The sequence below is a fragment of the Macrotis lagotis genome, chromosome 1 (assembly GCF_037893015.1).
Source record: "Macrotis lagotis isolate mMagLag1 chromosome 1, bilby.v1.9.chrom.fasta, whole genome shotgun sequence".
Taxonomy (NCBI): Eukaryota; Metazoa; Chordata; class Mammalia; order Peramelemorphia; family Peramelidae; genus Macrotis; species Macrotis lagotis.
The window spans coordinates 12,608,748-12,630,634 of record NC_133658.1 but is presented as its reverse complement, the minus strand read 5'-3'; the positions used below and the strand labels follow the sequence as shown (position 1 = coordinate 12,630,634).

At 36.0% G+C, this 21,887-nt stretch overlaps 1 pseudogene; it reads right to left on the bottom strand.

Annotated features, from left to right (window-relative positions):
* Window positions 1–1,460: 1,460 nt before the first annotated feature.
* LOC141512690 (ribonuclease H1 pseudogene) lies at window positions 1,461–2,318 on the bottom strand (annotated as a pseudogene).
* Between the last annotated feature and the right edge of the window lie 19,569 nt (window positions 2,319–21,887).

Genomic DNA, 21,887 nt, shown 5'->3' with positions numbered 1-21,887 from the left:
GCCCCCTTCTTTCCCTCCGCAATAATAGCTATTTGTATCTCTCCACCTGGTGGATTTTATCCACCACTGCCTAACCTTCTCCTAGCATTGTTGTTCTTTTTATAATTTTATTGTTTTAAGCCTGTCTTGTATTTACAATTCCTTTGTCGAAATATCCTTCTTTTATCTGTCCTAATAGAATTACTATTCTCAAAGTTTGGTTGATTACTTACTTGATTGATTGATAAGTAGTCAGAACAGAATTGAAAATAAAATTTGATCATCAAATACAAGACTCAAGAGACGCATTAAAATGCAAATGGAAATGGGAGATAAAAACAAAAAAGACTAATGTGAGGCAAGATTGTCTATATCCCTACAATGGAAGCTAATAGTTGTAAGTCTTGAAAATTATGTTTCTCTTAGCATAATTATAGGCCTGAATCTAATTGAAGGGATTTTCCTTGATGGATATGGGTCTGGTTGGTTCTTGACCTTCATTCAGGAAAAAGATCAAAATGACAGCACAATATTTGAGACAAATTTTAGTGAAGTACCATTTTCTATCCAGATCTGTTCTTTTTATCAGAAAATTTGGTCAGCACTCTATTTCATTGAAAATCCATCTTAACCCCAGACAATATTCTTGGTTGTAATTCAAGTTCCTTTGACCTTGGAAATACTATATTCCAGACCCTCTAATTCTTTAATGATGAGGCTAATAAATCCTTTGTAATTCTGATTGTACCTTCTTTGGATAAAAATTGCTTCTTTATTAATGCTTGCAATATTTTTTCTTTTATTTGAGAATTTTGGAACTTGATTATATTAGTCCTTGGAGTTTTTATCCTGGGATCTCTTTCTGGAGGTGTTCTGCATTTTCATTTTTGTTTTTTAATTTTACAATGCCGTGGGGTTAAGTGATTTGTCCAAGGTCACACAACTAGATAATAATTAAGTGTCTGAAGACAGTTTTGAACTCAAATCCTCCTGACTCCAGGACTGTGCTACCTATCTGTCCCTGTGTATTTTATTAAGATCTACATGACAATTTCCTGAAAAACATTTTCCAGGCTCTTTTTTTTAAATCTAGGCTTTCTGGTAGATTGAAAATTAGTACTGTCTAGATCTATTTTCCAGTTCATGTTTTTTTTCATAAAAGGTACTTTACATTTTCTTCAATTGTTTTCAGTCTTTTGATTTTGTGTGATGGAATCTTGGTGTCTCTTGGATTCATTAATTGCTATTTGTCCAATTCTAATTTTTAAGATTTTATTATCCTTAGTTGGCTTTTGTGTTTCCTTCTCCACTTTTACTCTACAGTGAGTTGTTTCCTTTCCATTTGATTAATTTGACTTTGATGAATTGTATTCCTTTTCCAGTGAGTCAGTTTGACTTTTAGATGAGTTTCATTTTTTTTCCACTGTTATTTTTACTTTTAAAAAAACTTATTTCTTTGGTCAATTTTTCGTTTTTTCTTGGTTTGCTCTTTAATTAGATTTTAAAAATTATACTAAGTTGAATCTTGAAATTTTTTAGCTCCTTCTCTTGCTAATCTATCAGCTTCTTCATTGCCTGGAAACCCTGAATGACCGGGAACGTGCATCCATTCAATGTCTATGCCTTGAATAAGTTTATCAAGCTTAATGAAGTCTTCTTTGTTAATCACATCTTTTCCTGTGTTTGTTTTCCAGCCATTTTTCTTCCAGTCTTTAACCCAATTTGTTATACCATTTATAGTAAACATACTATCTGTGTAAAGAACCAGCTTACCGATGTTTTGATTCTTGTCTTGTTCAGTTGCTTTGCAGGCAGCATGTATTTCTGCTCTTTGATTTGTCTGTCTCCCAGGAAGTCTTTCACCTACATTTAAGGGATGGCCTGGTCCTCAATAAGCACCAGTGCCCGCTCTGGCTTTCCTCTTCCCATTACTGGAGCAGCAGCCATCTGCGTAAACCACGGTTGCATCTCCCATATAAGAAAATTTATCTTTGCTAAGTAAAGGTTCAGAATCTTGTTTTGCAATTTTTTTTTGCAAGGCTCGTCTTCATCCGATGATTCACAGGGTCTCTTGTTTGGTTTCACTCTGGGGTCCTCTGTGTTGCATTTCTTTGTCTGCTCTGTTGTACGTTCAGGGCTTGAAGTATTTCGGACAAAGGCCCAAGCCTCATCCTCAGTAGCAAATTTCTTGAACCGAGCAGCAGGAAATCGGTTCACTTGTGCTTGGCATTCACTCCAGGTGGGGAACACGCTGGTCTTGCCACCCCTCAGGCGGCGGGCACCGCCACAGCTGAGGACACCCGTGGCGACTCTGGGGAGCGTGCCCAGAGCCTCTGCATGGCCCGCTCCGGGGCATAGTAGGCACCGGGAGGAGGCCCGCGGCCGGCGGGCCCGGGTAGCCCAGGACACGTCTTTGGTCAATTTTTAATGTTTTTCCTTTTTTCTTCGTTCTCTCTTTTTTTGGTTTTTAAAATCTTTTTTTCAAGCTCTTCTTTGAGATTTTGGATTTGTGCCCAATTCATAAACTCTTTCGAGACTTCTCAAATAGGTAACATGTCACTGGTTTCTTCTTCTGAGATGGCATTTTTATCATCTCTATCTGAATTGTAGTTTTCTTTGGTTAATGCTCTTTTTTTTTTTTTTTGCTCATTTTGATTGTTGAGCTCTGTTCCTGGGGTTTAGAAAGTGTAGTCCTAAGCTTTTGGGGCTGGGGCTCAGTGCTGATCCCTTCCTCATGGCTTGCCAAGATGTTGCCTTTCCAGCCCAGGCATTGCCTAACAGAGGTTTGTTTCTTCTCTATGTCCAGGCTCAGCCAATATGTTTGTTCCCAACCTAGTCCTATCTGTTCCAGTGTTCCCAAGATTCAAACTTTTCCTGGGAATGGAACCTTCCCTGCTTGCCTGCTCTCTGACTGCCAAGACCTTGACTATAGTGTGACTAGCAATCTTCCGCTGAGATAGACCTTCACTGAAGACCTTTCATGAGCTTTATAGTTGAAAATTTGTTTCTGGAGTGGCTAGGTGGCACAGTGGATAGAGGACTGATCTTGGAGTCAGTAGTACCTGAGTTCAAATCTGGCCTCAGACACTTAATAATGACCTAGCTGTGTGGCCTTGGGAAACCCACTTTAACCCCATTGCCTTGAAAAAAAAACGAAAAACTAAAAAAAAAATTGTTTCAAATTTTTTTTTCTTTTCTGTTGAAGTCTATAACTTTAATATCTATATAGAGGTTTCTTTTAACATTAGGTAGAGAAAACTTCCATGAGCATGTAAGCTTCAGGCTGCCATTTTGGCTGTACCCCAGAAGTCCAAATTTAATTTCTTGAAAAAAAAAAGAAAGAAAAGAGTGAATGTACCATCCATGAAAATTAGTAGGGGTTATTTTGCCCCTATTTTGGACAATACATCTAACAACTTCAATGCAATAGATGATTATTTACAAAACAAAGCATATTTCCCAAAAATATAGAAGAGAAAGTAAAGGACTTAAATGACCCTCTCTTTTTTTGGTTTGGTTTTTTGTTAGGTTTTTTTTTGCAAAGCAAATGGGGTTAAATGGCATGCCCAAGACCACACAGCTAAGTCATTATTAAGTGTCTGAGACCAGATTTGAACCCAGGTACTCCTGACTCCAGGGCCAGTGCTTTATCCACTGTGCCACCTGGCCACCCCAATGACCCTCTCTTAATAAATAACTTTTACCACCCATATAAGACCTTCCTAAGAAAAATCCTCAAATTTCAATGGATTTCCAAGTGAAATCTAACATACTCTTAAAGAATAATTAATCCAAATGCTATAAAAACTATATAGAAAAAATAGGTAAAGGAGTACTACCAAATTTGTTGGTTGGTTCTTGTCCTTCATTATCAAAGAAGACCAAAATGACATCACTATGTTTGAGACAAATTAACTGTGTGTCCGACTTTGGCTGATCAGACCAATAAGAGCTCAGAATGCTCTTCCACAGTGGTGGGCACAAATAATTCATGTGAACACATGGGGTGGGTACTCTAAAATTTATGAATGTCATGTTTTCTTTGATCTGCTTCCATTCTGCCTTCTTCATAGAGCGCAGCCCCCTCATTGATGAGAGCAGGCCATGCTGGGCAATCCTGTGCCAGTGTTCCAAAGTTCTTAAGAGAGAGACCTTCAGGGTGTCTAAGTATCACTCTTTCTGACCTCTTGTGAGCACTTGCCCTGTGTGAGTGCTCCATAGAATTGTCTTTTTGGTAAGCACACATGTGACATTCTAATAATGTCAAGTCCATCATAGTTGCCCTCTGTGTAGTAATGTTGGCATGCTGCGCAGTTTAGGTGGAGAAAGGACCTGAGTGTCTGGTCTCTTCTACCAAGGGATCTTCAGAATCTTCCTAAGACAATTGAAATGGAAGCAACTCAGTTTCCTGACATGGTTCAGGTAGACAGCCCAGGTTTCATAGCCATATAGCAATGAAGTCAGCACAATGACTCTGTAAACTTTCAGTCTGGTAGTCAATCTGATACCTCTTCTTTCCCATACTTTCTTTTGGAGCCTTCCAAATACTGAGCTAGCTCTGGCAATGTGATTGTCAACCTCATTGTCAATGTGAACCTCCTTGGAAAGGACACTGCCAGGGTAAGTGAACTTGTCCACACTACTCAAAACTTCTCCGTTTGCTGTAATCGATGGTTCCACCTATAGATAGTGTGGTGCTGGCTGATGGAGCACCTGGGTTTTCTTGGTGTTAATTATTAGATCAAAATGAACACTTTTATATTTAATGGTAATGTTGTTTTTGTTTTGTTGTTTCAATTAAGTCCAAATCTTCACGACCTCATTTGGATTTTCTTGGCAAAGATCGTGGAGTAGACAGTCATTACCTTCTTCTATTTTATTTTACAGATGAGGAAAATAAGTCAATGTGTGTTAAATGATACAATTATTAAGTGTCTGAGTCAGGATTTAAAGTCAGGACTTCCAGACTCTAAGTTCGGCTCTGTGTCCACTTTGTTACCTGGTTGCTGTGTTACAAACAGAGCAGATACCTAAATGAGGAAAAGTAAAAACGATGATAGAAAACTCTAAATCAGCTTCCCTAGTCAATATTGATCCAATATATCACATCATTTATTATAAACCTCTAGGAATACAGGTCTCCTTTAATATTATTTAATCTATCAATATAAATAATGATATCAATAACAAAACAAAACATAATTATTTCAAAGAATATATAAATGTTTTTTCATCAAATAAAACATTTATTGCTATTAAAATATTAGAAATCATAGGAAAAGAATTTTCCTTAAAATATTAATTAGGACCTATCTAAAATCATCTGCAAGAATTATCTTTAATGGGGATGAACTAGAAACCTTCCTAAAGAGATCAGAAGTGAAACAAAGATGATTATCATTGCTATTATTGTTCAGTATTGCACTAGGAAAGCTAGCTATCATGTGTGATAAGAAAAATAAATTAAAGGAATTAGAATAGGCACCGAGGAAGCAAAACAATTATGCTTTGCAAATATTATGATGGTGTGCTTAGAGAATCCTAGAGATCAACTAAAACAATATCATTAAAATTGTAGAATATACATTAATTTCATAGACATCATCAGTATTTCTATACATTATCAACAAAGTCCAGCAGTAGAGAAAGAAATTTTGTTTAAAATAAGTGCAGACAACTTAAAATATTTAGAAGTCTATCAAGACAAACCCAAGAACTATATGAATACCATTAAAAAATACTTTTCTTAGAAATTGTCAGATTTAAAGAATTGGAAAAATGTCAATTTTTCACTGGTAGACTTAGACAATAAAATAGAAATGATAATTTTATCTAATTAATTAACTCATTCAGTGCCATACTGATAAATATAAAAGAAAAACAGCAATGTATTTTATAGAACTGATATTCATGTGGAATTCATGTGGAAAGGCAAAAGGATAAGAAAATTTAATTAATCATTCAAAAAAATAAGGTGGAAGAATATTAACTGACAGCCAACTGACTGCAAAACAGCAATTATCAAAACCTGGTATGGCTTGGAAATAGAATGGTGGATCACTGCCATAGATTAAATAGACAATATATGGTAGTAAATCGCTATAATAAACTAGTATTTGATCCAAGCTTTAAGACGGGAACTCACCGTTTAATAAAAAAACAAAAGAAAAAAATGACTGTAAAAATTGGAAATTAGTTTGGGAGAAACTAAATTATATCAATTTCTCACACTGTATACCAATATAAGCTAAAAATAGGTACACAATCTAAATATATAGCACCCTATATTACAATCAAATTAGGGGAACATGGAGTAGTTACCTATAGAAAGAATTTATAATCAATTTAAAGGGAGAACATTTTAGAATGTAAAATGGGTAATTTTTATTATATTAAATTAGAAAGTTCTTGTACAAACAAAACCAATGCAACCAAGATGAGAAAAAAAAATCTACACTTTTGGGAGATTTTCCATAAAAGACTTTGAATAAAGCCTCCAAAGAGATCCTAAAGTGACAGAACACACCAAAACAAGTGAAACAAGTTTTCAGTGAGAAAAGCTGGAGGAATTGCAGCAAGAATTCTGTCAATTGGGGTAAAAGGGAAGTTTAGCCCAGTGTAAGTGGAAGAGCTGGGAAACCAGCAAGAGCTTTTTAGCCATAGTTGAGCCAAGAGCCTGAGTAAGAAAGGTCCCAACTCTAGCCTGGAGAGCAAAGTTTTCAAGACTTGAAATGCTGGTGCAGTGTTGGGCTATGCTGTTGCAGAGAGCAAACTGGAAACAGCAGACATGCCAGAACTGAAAGTGGGGAACAAATCCAAGCCCCCAGCTAAAAATGCAGGGAACAATACACTCTATTCCACAGGAACAAGGCTCAACTGGAAAAAGCCTGGAAAAACTAGCAAACAAAAAAAATCTCTAATCATTGACAGCCAATATTCTTATGGGGTGATAAAAACACTATCTCAGAAGAGGAAAGTAATGACAAAATACTTATATACGATGCCTCTAAGGGTTTGATGAACTGATCTCAATTCAAAAGGACCTTTTGCAAGAGTTCAAAAAAGAATTTTGAAAACAAAAAAGAGAGAAAGAAGAAATATGGAGGAAATAAATGAGAGTTATTTAAGAGAATTTTGAAAAATTAACTGAAGAAAGCAATAATTTTAAAATTAAAGTTGACCAGCTGGTGAATAAATGCAATCAATTGTAAAAGGAAAATTAAAAAAAAAACTTTTGGGGGAAAGGAAATTTTACAACAAATTTTTGACATAAAACCTCATTTCTAAAATATATTAGATAACAGTACAATTTATGAGACTAAATGGAATTCTCCAATCGATAAATGGTCAAATGATATGAACAGGCAGATTTTAGTTGAAGAAGTCAAAGTCATTTATGATTATATGAACAAAATGATCTGAATCACTTTTGATTAGACAAACGCAAATTAAAACAATTCTTAGGTTATACCTCACAAACATCAGATTGACTGATATTACAGAAAATAAAATCACAAATATTGGATAGCAGGCAGGAAAATGGAAACAATTCATGATTGGCGACACTGGGAACTGATTCAATCATTTTGTTAGGAAGTTTGGAGCTGTGACCAAACATGTATACAATTACTTATACCCTTCGATTCAGCAATAACATTTGATCTGTTCACCAAATAAAAGGAAAAGAAAAACCCCTATATATACAAAATTGAGAGGATGCCCACCAATTGGGAAATGACTTAATAAATGGTTTTATATGACTGTTATGAAATACTATTGTCCTTAAAAAAATAGAAATAGGGGCAGCTAGGTGGTGTAGTGGATAAAGCACCAGCCCTGGAGTCAGGAGTACCTGGGTTCAAGTCCAGTCTCAGCCACTTAATAATTAACCTAGCTGTGTGGCCTTGGGCAAGCCACTTAACCCCATTGCCTAGCCAAAAACTAAAAAGAAAATAAAAATGAAAAAATAACTATTTGGGTTTTAAAAAAATAAAAATAAACAGGGTACTTTCAGAAAAAAATTAAAAACTGTTAAGATTTACATGAACTGATGCAGACTAAAGTGAGCAGAGCAAAGAGAATATTGTACCCAGGAATATCAATATTGCACAGGGATCAACTGTGAAAGACTTGACAGTTTTTAGAAATACAATAATCAAAAACTAGTCTAAAGGATTTATTATGAAAACCATTATATAAGAAAGAATTAATAGAACCTGAATTCTGATGGGTAAAATCCATTTTTTAAAACTTTCATTTTCTTTTGTTGGCTTGTATTTCCTTTTTAAAAAGAGCTATTATGTAAATGTTTTTCAGCACTGCACATTTATAATCTATTTCAAATTACTTGCCTGCTCCCAAATGGGAGGGAGAAAGAGAATTTAAAGTAATTTTTGTAAAAGAATGTGAAAAATGTTTTAAAATATAATTGGGCAAATAAAATGATTATATAGCATTTGTTAAGGTTATAAAAATAATAAAAGGGTCTGTTGCTCTTGTTGTTCCTCCACATTCTTGTAATTTCCATGAAAGCTTTATTTGTTCTGTAGTCTTTTCCCTGGTCCCCTTCTTCCCTATCAATCTTCTCCACTCCGGCAAGATAGTTACTTCAAAGATAATTATGGGATACCATTCTGTATAGGCTTCCCAACAATATCAAAATTATTTGTGTTCAAGGTTCCTGAGGATGCTCAATATGGGCAAAGGCATATCTTTGATCCTTTCTGATCCAATCCTAATTCTGTAAAGAAAGCCTATCCAGGATCTCTGTTCCCTCTAACTTTTAACCACCAAACATTCAAGGTCAAAAAAAAAGAGATTTCTTTTGCTAACCGTATCTGAAGGGATATGGCAGTGAGTACCTAGAGCTTTGGAGAGGGAAGAAGGGAACCCACTATGCTCTGCTTTAGATCAATAACAATTACCATTTCTATAAAAGCTTTAAGGTCTTCAAAGGGATTCTTGCAAGTCTTATTTTCTCCATTTTGCAAATAAAGAAACAAAGGCTATAGGAGTTATGTGTGTCCCCAGGGCCCCACAGCTGAGAAAAGTTAGACAAAAGTCTTCAAAGATACTTGTCTCATAGATACTTGTGCTTGTATAAGGAGGTTGATGGGTGCTAGGGCACCTATCATTCTACAAATCTAGAGTAGCATGGCCATTATTGGGAAGTACCACTGATCTTCTATTGGGAAGTACCATTGATCTTCTTTTCATTAGTAATATTCTCTGAACTTTCTATCCACAAGGATCCAACTAGCTAGCAAATGACATTCAATTGAACTCAAGCTTTGGACAACAGAATCTATTCTCACTTTTTAATGCACAGTGATAATGTTTGAAATATCATCATTCATTTACAGAACTTTGCTATTAAATGTTGTGGAATTAGTAGGGGAACTGATTACTCCTCCAACCTCTAAAGTTGTCCTGAAAGCAGAAGATAACTCACTCTCTCCCTAATTTCTTTACTTCTTTCTCTTTCTACATCTATGTTTTTCTATCTGCCTATCTTTTTCTTTTTACCTTTGTCTCTCTATATTTATGCTTCTGTTGCTGTTTTCTGTGCTTTTTTCTTTCTGTGTGTCTGCCCATTTCTTTCTCTCTCTCCCTCTATCTCTATAATTGTCTCTGTCTCATTTTCTGTGTCTATCTCTTCCTGACTCTTGTTTCTCTGTCAGTCTCTTTCTCTGTCTTGTGTTGTTTTTTTTTTTTAGTTTTTTGCAAGGCAAATGGGATTAAGTGGCTTGCCCAAGGCCACACAGCTAGGTAATTATTAAGTGTCTGAGACCAAATCTGAACCCAGGTACTCCTGACTTCAAGGCTGGTGCTTTATCCACTAAGCAACCTAGCTGCCCTCTCTGTCTTGTTTTGCAAATACGTACTTAAGACACACACAAACACACATTGCTAGTCTTCTGAATGGTCAGGGTGGAGGACAAAGGGAGGGAAATAATTTGGAACTCAAAATTTGAAAAATAGTAATGCTAAAAATGTATAAATAAATAATTTATTTGAAAAATAATCAAATAATTATGGTCAAACCAGCAAGAATAAGGGAAAGTCTTAGAAGACATTATCAATTCTCAAAGATTCTGTTCCCTCAAGCTATCTTCAACTCAGCCTTATATTTGTCCTCATTACCTAAGACTCTCTCTTTCTAAACTTATCAAATAAGGGGACTAGATAATACATAGATCCTGAGGCTCATACTCCTCCTATCTTATCAGTTGTGGCTTTTACCTACAACAATGGAAGTCCACATTAAAAAGAATTAGCAATTAAGAGTAGTTAGGTGGAGCATTGGAAGCAGCACAAACCTTAAAGCATTGACCTTGGGCACTTAAAGCCTTTGTCATGGAAAAAGCAGCAGGAAAGTGATACAGAAACAAGCTCAGAAATTGGATTTGAGTGGGGGGGTAGTGTGTGGGGGGGTGTTCTCTTCTAGAGCCCACTGGGTCCAGGGACCAGATATGAATCAGGAAAATGAGATAGCCCTGGAGAGAGGTAATCAGGGCTAGGTGACTTGCCCAAGGTCCACTTACACAGCTAGTAACTGGCATGTGTCTGAGGCTGGATTTGAACTCCTACCCTCCTAACTCCAAAGTCAGTATTCTGTCCACTGCACCACCTAGGTACTCTTTAGCAGTAACTAGCAATGATTACCTTAACATTCTAAAATCGGTTGGTTCTTGTACTTCCTTATCAAGGAAGACCAAAATGACATCACTATGAGACAAATGACAGTGTGTCTGATTGTCTGATCAGACCAATGTGAGCTCTAGCACAGGTTGGGCACAAATAATCCATGTGAACACATAGGGAGTTACTCTAAACTTACATGTGACTTATTTCCTTTGAGCTGCTTCAATTCTACCCTTCTCATAGAGTGCAGCCCCTCCACTGATGAGGACACACCATGCTGGGTGGTCCTGTGCCAGTATCTCCCATGCTGGACGATCAATTGTAAAGTTCTTCAATGAGACCTTCAAGGTGTCTCAATATCACTTCTTCTGACCCCCATTGTGAGAACTTGCCCTGTAGGAGTTCTTAAAATAGTCTTTGTTGGCAAGTGTACATCTGGTATTCTAACCACATGGTCAGCCCATTATAGTTGTGTTCTCTGTAGAAATGTTGGAATGCTAGATAGTTTAGCTGGAGAAAGGACCTCAGTGTCTGGTATCTTCTGCCAAGAGATCTTCAGAATCTTCCTAAGACAATTTAAATGTGACTTAGTTTCCTGACATGGAGCTTGTAGATTGTCCAGGTTTCACAGCATATAGCCATAAGGTCAGCACAATGGCTCTGTTGACCTTCAGTCTGGTCATACTTTCCCATACTTTCTTTCAGAGCCTTCCCAATACTGAGTTAGCTCTGGCAGTGCCTGTGTCAGTCTTATTGTCAATGTGGACCTTCTTGGAAAGGACAAGACTGGGGTAAGTGAACTTGTCCACAGAACTCATAACTTCTCCATCTGCTGTAATTGATGGTTCCACATTTGGATGGTGTGGTGCTGGTGAACAGAGCACCTGCATTTTCTTGGTGTTAGTTAACACAAAAATTAAAAAAAAAATCTAAAACCAGGACTGCAATGCATATGAGTCTGGAACCTAGTAAGGTGTCTCTCAAGTTTTGAGAGCAGGAACAGGGAACGTCTGGCCCACTGACCATATAAGATCAGTGATATCTGGCCCTGCCAAGGCAATCACAGATAGGACTTGAAATTCTATAATTTTTGGATCTTTTATGGGGGTGAATTCATTAAATGTTTGACTAAATGTAGCAGGCTAAATTTTAAGGTTTGGTTGTGGACAGCAAAAAGGTTCCCCACCCTGTTCCAAAGACTCTCCTAGAATGAATTCATTTATCTTTATCTTCCATTTTCTCTTCACATTGTTATGTTCCTCCTGGTTAGAAAAACCATTGTGCTAGGTGGAAAAGCCATGACTGAAATCAGAATTGGGTAGTGATCCCTTTTCTCTGCAGAGTGCTAAATTAACTTTATCTATCCTTGCCAATGAGGAAGCCCCCTTTTTCTTTTATTGTCTCAATGAGTGTAACAGAAAAAGAATAATTGTCTTTTATATAATGGGAATATGAGCCTTACACGCAGCTCCATTACTGTCAGTAATGAATGCGAGGATAATTTGCATTTTCTAACCCTAGTTAGAATTGCAAAAAAATCGGATGGGGGCGATGGAGGAGGAAATTAAAGGGCTATAACCCTTTGACTCAGTAGACAGTGAGGTCTTATGGTCTATTGGTTATGGTCTATAGTCAATAGAATTCTTCAATCCCTTATTTGGCTAGCACTTGTTCCGTAGGTTAATATATTTATATCAAAATCTTAGTTGGGCAAAGAGTAATTGTGGGACTGACCAACCAAAAACAGGAACTATGAACTGGAAATATCTGGAGCTATCTGTCCTTTTCTCTCTGTTGTATTTCTGGGGGAAAGGAAACAGAGATTAGTAGGGTTAGATACTAATGAGATATCTGCAATGGAGGTGACATAGGAGGGCAGTGGAAGAATCAATCCATTAACAAGTTCTAAATAGGTGTTTATGATATGACAGCATCTGGACAAAGACAAAAGAAAGGTATTTCCTGTATAAGGGAGTTTCTATCACAATGGAAATAAGACTTCAACATAAGTGTCAACTTGGGCTCCCTACACTCATTCAGTCACTCCACATCTGTGCTCCAAAACTTATTCTATTGTTTATTTGTTTTCTAATCACACAGTAACTCATTCATTCATTCATTCATTCCATTCTCTCTTCTCTTCTCATACAACTTCCATCTATTTCAAATTATTGCCTAAACTAGCAGAATATTGTACAAATTGTTTTTGCTTCACAGCTTTCCACATTCACCCTTCAATTCGGCTGCCAAACTAATTTTCCCAAAATGTCCAGTTGACTCCTCTACAGTAAAAAAACAAAAAACAAACTAGCAACTACCTATAGCTCTAACATCAAATATGTATTCTTCTATTTGACATATAAACTCCTTTAAAACATGGTCACAATATAGATCTCCAGTGTTATTAAAAATTATATATCTCCATGAATTCTGTGATTCAGCCCAACTTGCCTTTTAACTGTATTCCCTTAGACATATATCTCTCCCTCCTACCTTCATGCTTAGCTGTCTGAGATGCCTGTAATGCAATCCCACCAACTTTTGTATCTCAAACTATCTAGTTTCCTGGAAAGGTATACTCCCATGCCACCATCTAGAGAAAGCCTTCCTAGATTCTCCAGATGTCAGTCTTCACTCTTGTATCTCTTTTTTATATTTCCTTTTTGTACCCCTATATGGTATGAATGATGATGGTAATAAATGATGGATGACAACAATAAAATGAATCCCTAATATTGATGGATAACATGGATCAAATAGAGTGCATAGGCGAATTTACTAGCTAAAAACAAATAGCCACAACAACAACAAAATTCTTATATCCATCCAACCACTTGACCTATTGTTTTATTCACTCTTTACCCTGGTTTTAGGCAATCAAGGGAAATGTTCAAAGATTTTCTCATAAATCAATAGAAATATACAATTTCTTTAACTAGTTAATTAACTCTGAGACCCAAAGTCAGTTCATAAAGTAAGGTAGAAAAATCTCTTTTTCCTCCTATGTATTCTCTTTCTTAAATCTACTAGTCAAGAGGATTATATAATTATGAATATCAGTTACTATAAAATGTATTAAGAATAGAATAAAAACAGCAGGGCACACATAACATTGAAATACTATAAGGAGGATAACATTCAAAGTTACTTTTGCTCATCAACTGTAATTTCTCATTTCTCAATTTTGAAGATACTGCTATAATATTTAAGTATTCAAGATGGCAGTCTTTCAATTCTTTTTTTTTCTGAATACCTTCTTCCTAGGATGAATTAAAACCAGATTTGACAGTTAAAATCTCTTCAGTCTTTTCCACCCCCACTAAATAAAACATTTGTCTTCATCAGTTTTTCAGTAATGCTTCCCCCCACCTTTAACTGACTCCTCTAGTTTCTCCCAGCATTACAATACTCTCTAGAGAATCTGTTAACTTGCCCCTCAACCAAGATTCTATTTCTCTTTAAGATATAGTAATATTCTCTATTGGATGGACTTTTAAATCTTGGATTACATAAACATACAAATGTATGTTTCCTCTGGTTAGAGATCATTTTCCTTAATTATTGGCACTGTTTTGTTCTGCAACATATCACACACTAAAGAATGAGAGAGGTAGAGAGTTGAATACAATGCCTTGGGTTCAAGTCCTTAATCCAAAATATCTTGAGTATATGATGTGACTCTGGCAAAAAGCATTAACTTCTGAGATGCCTGCAAATCTTTAAGACTCTGAAATCATAGAGAAGGTATCACTCTGCTTCAGAAAAGGAAATTCCTTACTCTAAACTTTGTATACCATAGAAATGACCTTATCTCGTGACTCAATCTGTTCTATCTTCTGTGTTCAGCATAGAGGTTGGCTCCACTGTAGACATTTCATTAAAAATATGCTCATTTAGTGATGGGTTGGATTTTTAGTGATGGGTTGGATGAAACTCAGTTATTTCTAGACAGTGTTCAAAGAAATCTATCTCAAAAGTTGACTGAATAGCAATATTCTTACCAATGATAAAAAAAAATGATGTTTTTATGGCTTTTGAAATTTTTCAAAGAACTTTGCTTGTCTTTTCATTTGATATTCACACATCTCTTTGTGGTACAAACTTAAACGATTCAGAAATTACATAATGGATAAAGACTTGGCCTTGGAGAAAGATTCTATCAGGCAACATTTATTAAACATCTCCTGTGAGGTTGACAGGCAACTGAACACCAGGATAGAAACACACAGAAGGAAACAATGTTTAGTCTCAAATAACTTACATTTTGTTGGAAGAGATTCAAGGATACACAAAATAAAATGGACCATGTATACAAGGTGGCTAAATAGAAAGAATTTCAGCAGAGGGTGCTCTTAGAATTGAATCAATCAAGAAATGGCTAACACAGAAGTTGGTAATTGAACTGCAAATAGAAGGAATAAAGTGATTCTAAGAGGTGGATAAAGAGAACAAATTCTAATTCTACCTTTGACACTCATTAGCTGTGAGGCCGTTATCAAGATATTTACCTTCTCTGAGCCTCCATTTCCTAATCAGAAATATTGGGTGAGTATCATATTTAGCATCCACCTCACAGGCTTGTTGTGAAACTTATATCCAATCACTTGTGAAAAATGCTTTACAAAATGATGCTCAATTGGGCAGGAATATGGCAACATCCAAAGCATCCTGGATTGATTATCAAAATATCTGGTTTAGAATCCCAGTTCGTTTATGTGGTATGAATACAAGTCTAATAATTTAACATCTCTGTACCTCAGTTACTCATTCTGACCTTATTTCCCTTCTGACTTTAAATTTGTAGCTTCCTAGTAGAGTGAAGAGGATATTAACTTTCAAGCCCAGGGGACTTGGGATCAGAGTATTCCTATTTTTCTTCTTATCTGCATGTCCTTAGGAAAATCAGTTAACTTCTCTATGTTTCATCTTTAAAAAGGGTTTTCTCCTGTCTTTTTCAACTTTAAATAGATCAGCTGACTCCAGATATCATTTCCACCATTTTCTATTTGCATAAACTGAGAGAAAAAAGCAAGGTGTCTTGTCTCATGTTGCATAAGTAGGAGGTTCCAGAAATAAGAATCAAAGCAGATTGTTCCTTTTATCCATAAGTTGTGTTCTTTGTCCTAGACTATAATGCCTAACCAACTATTCTAGCAATAACTGCAAATGAGAAGTCAATGCAAATTTCCTGGAGATCTCAAGAGCTAGCTGGAAGTATGCAATGTGAACTTCATACATATTGCAATGGAGGAATTCCCTAAGGGTGGCCATCTGTAGGCTGGTGGAAGACATTAGACTTTCAACAGGAGGCTACTTGTAATACATACAGATGGCAGAGCAGACTGTGCCTCCTGTCAACAAAACCCTAACATTGGAATGTAGGCAGCCCAGAAAATCAATCCAGATTATCTTTCTAGAGCCAAGTCCCAAAGGGAGATGCTGGCAAAAATCATGTGTGTACATCCCCTTTGTCCTTGGCCAATGGATCCCATGCTTCTGATCTCAGTTCCCCCTTGACACTCTAAAATCCATTTCATCTATTTCTGGACCTTAGTGACCGAAAAGGTCAATTCTCTGCACCATTAGTCAAGCAGGGGTGACTTAGAATACCTGGGGAGTCTCTATCAGTTGTAGCCACAGTGTATTTAGGAAGGCACAGGGAAAAAATGAAACAAAAAAGAAAAAAACCTAGTGATTTCAAAATCATTTTCTCTACCTGCCAGCTCCCAAGAGGCACCAATCAAAGTCCTATATTTATGCCATCAACTTGATAACACCAATCTGCCAAGCTATGTGGATTCACAAACATTTACCTGACAGGCTTTTTAGCAGAGAGAGATAAAAAAAAAAGGCCAAAACAAATTTTACTTATTTTGCTGGAAGTCTAGCCAGCCTTCCGTAATACTGTCTGGTGCCTACTGTAGGAAGCTCTAGGATACTGAAATATTTATGGACCTTACTGTGTGCATTCCTTTGAACAAATATTTGCATACATATTCATAGAAGTATCAAATCTGCATATGAAATACCCTGCACATTGGCCCAATGGAATATTCCGTCATTCTTCAGGCTCTGTTTATAGGGTGCTACTAGGTGTCTTCATGGAATGGGTCAGAAATTGAAACAGCATGTATCCATGCCAAGCTTTTCCATCATTTAGACTCTAAAATAATAAATATATAAAATTTTAAACATTTTTGGCTTTTAAAAAAAAGACCCGCAAAAACTTTGGAAACTACTAGCCCATAAGCTTGATGTTTAGTTTCTTGAGATTTCTTATGAGTATTTCTTGTATCTCAGAGATTTATTTTTCTGTTATGACTATGAAAAAAAATATAGGAGAAGAATAGGCCAATTTTCTGCAGTGTGTTTAAGAATTTGGGAGTAGCCAGCAGACTCCATCAAACAACATGGCCTACTGCACCAGACTCTGTTTCTCTGTCCAAGGTACATTCTGGGACTTCCCTATATCTGCTACTTTTTTTTCTCCAGAATAAATGATGCAGTTCACCTAAGAACCTTTCATAATAATAACATTAATATAACATTTAAATTCACAGAAATACTATAGAACGATAGGTACCTGAAAATTTTATCAACTCAATCAATAAAAACTTAGTAATCAATTGCTATGTGTCTGGGACAGAGTTTGATGCTAGTATTACAGAGAGATAGGGATTGGACCTATGATACTCATGTAAAGATACTTTCCAAGCAAAAATAAAGGGAAACAAAAAACTCTTTAAATCTGCAATTTATAGTCTGAGACTTCCATGGCCAATTAAATCTTAAATGACTTGCATGGTCAGGATGTGCCAAAGAATAGTGATCTACCTGTGCTTAGCCCTACTATGAGTTTGGCATATAGCAGATACTTCAGAATGCAAATTGACTGTCTGACACACTACTTTGATTAAAGACCAACTCTACTGATACTCTCCATTTTAAGGAGAAAAAAGAAAAAAACACAATTATTTCTACCTTCCTATAGCTTACTTCTGTCCAGGGAAACAACTCCTACTCATATGAATGCATGCATGTATCTATATACATGTAGATTTAAAGAAATAGATATAGATTGAGAGAGAGATAGACACACACATGCATGCACACACCACACATACACAGATTTATACCCACAAACATGTATGTGTGTATTCCCATGGACATGACCATGTTCTTGTGCATGCACATACACATACAGCCACACATGCAATCATGCACATGTATTTTCACATGAATGCAGCTGTGTGTGCTTGCATGTTGATTTGCACGTGTATAAATATTTACACAAGCGTGAGTGTGCTGCACAAGAGCATGGGGGAGGAATTTGGGCATTTAATTATTACAATTCAAGAAGACTGAAGTTGGGGGAGAAGTAAACATTGAGATGCTTCTTTTTATATTATATTCCCCTGTTAGAAAGTTCTCCAGTTCCTAGAATCTTTATTGTACCAGAATTTACTGGGACCTGTCCTTGTCCTCTGTCTTAGGCCACACCTGATTTATATTTGTAGCATATCTCCAGTGCAACCTATCCTGGTATATTATTCAAACAAGGACCAATCCTATGGGAACCTAGAATATTCCTTGGGTGAAGGACTACCTTGGAGAGAAAATAAGCATCTTACATGTTCCTGCCCTTGAAAAATATCTCCCATGAGCTGGTAGCTCAGTAAATTTTTATTATGTGATTACCATGTGGCTGACACTGTGCTACATTCAAAGTAGCATTACCTAGTTAAAATTTTTATTTTCCTTCAACAGATGACATAATTGTGTCACAAAATATACTGAAAATTCACAGATATATTGTTTCTTAATTCTGTAAAAATAAAAATAGACTGATCAAAAAAGAATGAAATGTTTTGTGAAACATGATGTCTCCCTAACAAATGGGAAATGTGAAAGAGACTTTATGACAGCTATTATAAGAGATCCAATATGTATTGGTTTTGGGAGAGGTATACATTATTACAGAGATGAATATGGGTTCACTGCAGGTATTTTCTAAGGAAAAATGACAATGCAGGGAGGTCAAGCAAAAGGTGACTTGCCAATCGAAGTGGAGGGTCTCCCAATGTTCCATTGTGCAGGTGACATTGTCCTAATTGCCTTGAGACCAAGAACACCGCAAAGCTGTATCCTCTATGACATTCACAGCAATGAAGAAGAAATTGGTTCCACCTCCCACACTAGGGTGAGAAAAAGAGATGGGAAAAACACATATTGCCTTGACAGTGACATATAGTTTAATAAGCAGCCTTTTGATTTCATCTATCAAAATATGTAAATTATGTATTTTGGACAGCACCTCAAGTAGGCAGATTGGGTACCAGATGCAATAGTGCTAAAGTGAATTATATGTATCTTTTATCTCCTTACTAGACTATAGACTAAATGTGGGCAAGGGCCATTTCCTATATAAACTGTGCATTTATTTAACATAGGAGTATTTAACATTTATTTATATCCTAAACCCTTTGGTAGGCTGGAGCATGTAGATCCTTTATCTAGGAATATTTTTAAATGCATGAAATAAAATACATAGAATTACAGGAAAATATAAATAATAAATAATATATAATATATAATATAAATAATAAATACAGGAAATATAAATCTCCCTCCATATATAATTATATATGTGTGTGTGTGTGTGTGTGTGTGTGTGTGTGTGTGTGTACAAACATACATACAGATACACATATATGTCTAAGTATAAACCTATAAATCACTAGGTTTGCAGTCAGGAGCACCTAAGTTCAAATGCAGTCTCAGACTACTACTTACTGGCTGTATGCTCATGGGCAAGTGCTGGCCTTCATCTGGAAAATGAGTTAGAGAAGAAAGTGGCAAACTATTCCTCTATCTTTGTTCTCTCCCTCCAAAAAAAATTCTCATTTGGTGTCATGGTAAATCATACGGGTCTGAAATTACTCAATCACATGCACAATGCATTTATATATCTATGTTGTTCATGGACCCTAGCTTACAAACCCCTGAGTTGACTAATTAGTCAAACATTCTATAAACACATTTTCTGGCTTAATCATATTTTAAAGTCTGAATAGAATCAAATTGACTTGAAATGAGTTGACAAGAAGGGGTTTGAAATCTGAATGGAAGTTTAGTTATAGTAAATCATAGGATACTAGGAAAAAGGAAAACATATTAAGACTTAAAGAACTCTTGAGGTCAGCTTATTCAAACTCCTTTTACAAATGATGAAACTGAGATTCCTAGAGGTCACTCACTTAAGAACAATGATGATCACATACTTAGCCCTTAAAATGATTGGTAATTGATCACCAAAGACCCAAACCAATAAATCAAATAACCTTGATTAAATACCTAATATGTGCGATGCAATAGTGTAAGCACTGGGGATACAATTCATGAAAAAAAGGCAGTCTCTGCCTCAAGGAAATTATAATCCAATAAGAGAGAATGCACAAAAGGAGGCTGCAAAGGATGGGGAAACTCCTTGAGGTATCTTTTTCTCTTGATTTGAAAAAAAACAGATCAACAGATACAGAATAGAGTGAGTCAACATGTCCAATTTCTGCCCTTTGTAATAAAAATCATTGAGAGAAGTGTGGGACTCTTCCACCAAAGGGAAGAGAATTCTGAAGGTGGTGGTGCCAGTCACAATTTGAGATAACAAAAAAGGTGATCAGATTAGAAATGATGAACTCATTCCATGAAGCTGAAACCAGGAAGGGGAGCAAATGCAGAGTGGAGAGGTCTAAGATCTCCCAAGCAGTAAGTTACAGGGTTGGCATTTAAAGCTAGGTCTAAATTCATTACCAGTGTAGTTTTATTAAACTCATTACCCTATTTGACAGGATTATTAGGGGAATATGATATCATAGGATTGTATGGTGATAAATTTAGAATTGGAAGGTCCCTGAGAGGTCATCTTGCTGCATACCCTCGATTTTTATAAAATATAAGACTTCAAAATGACATTTCAAAAAGTTTCTCATTCTAGGTTTGTGAACCAAATGGAGAAAAATGAACTGGATAATATTAAAGTTAGGGGGATATAAAGTCAATTAAATGATTCATTCTGAAAAATATGTTGAGTAATGGATTTGCTATCATTGGGGGATAAAGATTTTGACAGGGGAATCCTAGTATCTGTCAATCAATCAAAAAGCATTAATTAAGCTCCTAATATGTGCCAGACAATTTACAATATCCCAGGGATATAAAAATAAAACTTGAACCAGTCATGGTAATAATAATGTTAATAATGACCATTCATATTGTTATTAAGGTAACCAAAGGTCTTTACTAACATTTTTGTCTTAATACTAATCAGAAACCTGGGAGATAGGTGTTATTATTATTATTATTATTATTATTTCCATTTTACTGATGAGGAATGTGAGGCAGAGAGATTGAAGAGACTTGCCTTGGGTCATACAACTGGGAATTGTGTAAGGACAGGATTGACCTCACTTCTTCCTGACTCCTGATCCAATGTCTTTCTCATCACACTACCTAACTGAGAATTTTTAAAAAGTAAGTCAGTCTAGTAAGTAGACTGACAAGTTCAATAGAGGGGGAAATCTCCACCATATCTTACTCTAATGTTTTATCACATCATGGAGAAGAGCTTAGCTGGTTTCTCAGAGAATTACAGTATCTCAGTCATTTGTGAGATGATGAGAGACCTGCTACACCAAGAATATTTTCTGAAGCTTTCCTGAAAATTAGTCACCCATCCATCCAGTAATCATAATCTCACTTCTCAAAATAAATTCATTTCATTTTTGGTCAGTTCCAAAGGCTTAAACACATTTATTTGCTTTTTGTCTAAACATGATGCAGGTCCTTTAGTTTTACTGTAGAGATAATGAGTTAGTTGGAATATTTTGAGTTTGAGATGTTTATACATTTGGAAATGTCCAATCAATCAGATGTTCCTGATGTAGGGATTGTATCCAAAATGGAATTTGGGAATGAATATGGAATTTCAGGAGTCATCTCTATGGAGATGATGTTGAATGCTTGGAGGTTTTTGAGAATAGTATTAGTATAGAATAAAGATAAAAAAAGAGAGACAACCCAGGAAAGAACTATGAATTATTTCCCTAGTTAAGTGACATGTATTAGGAAAAAAAGTTCTGTGGTTTCATTTTTCGCCCCCAGTGGGGAAAATATCTTTTCATTTTTTATTGTTGTTTGAGCCTAACTTACATGGTGAGATATTGCTTAACCCAGGATCTGTAAAGACTTCTGACTCCAAAGTTCTT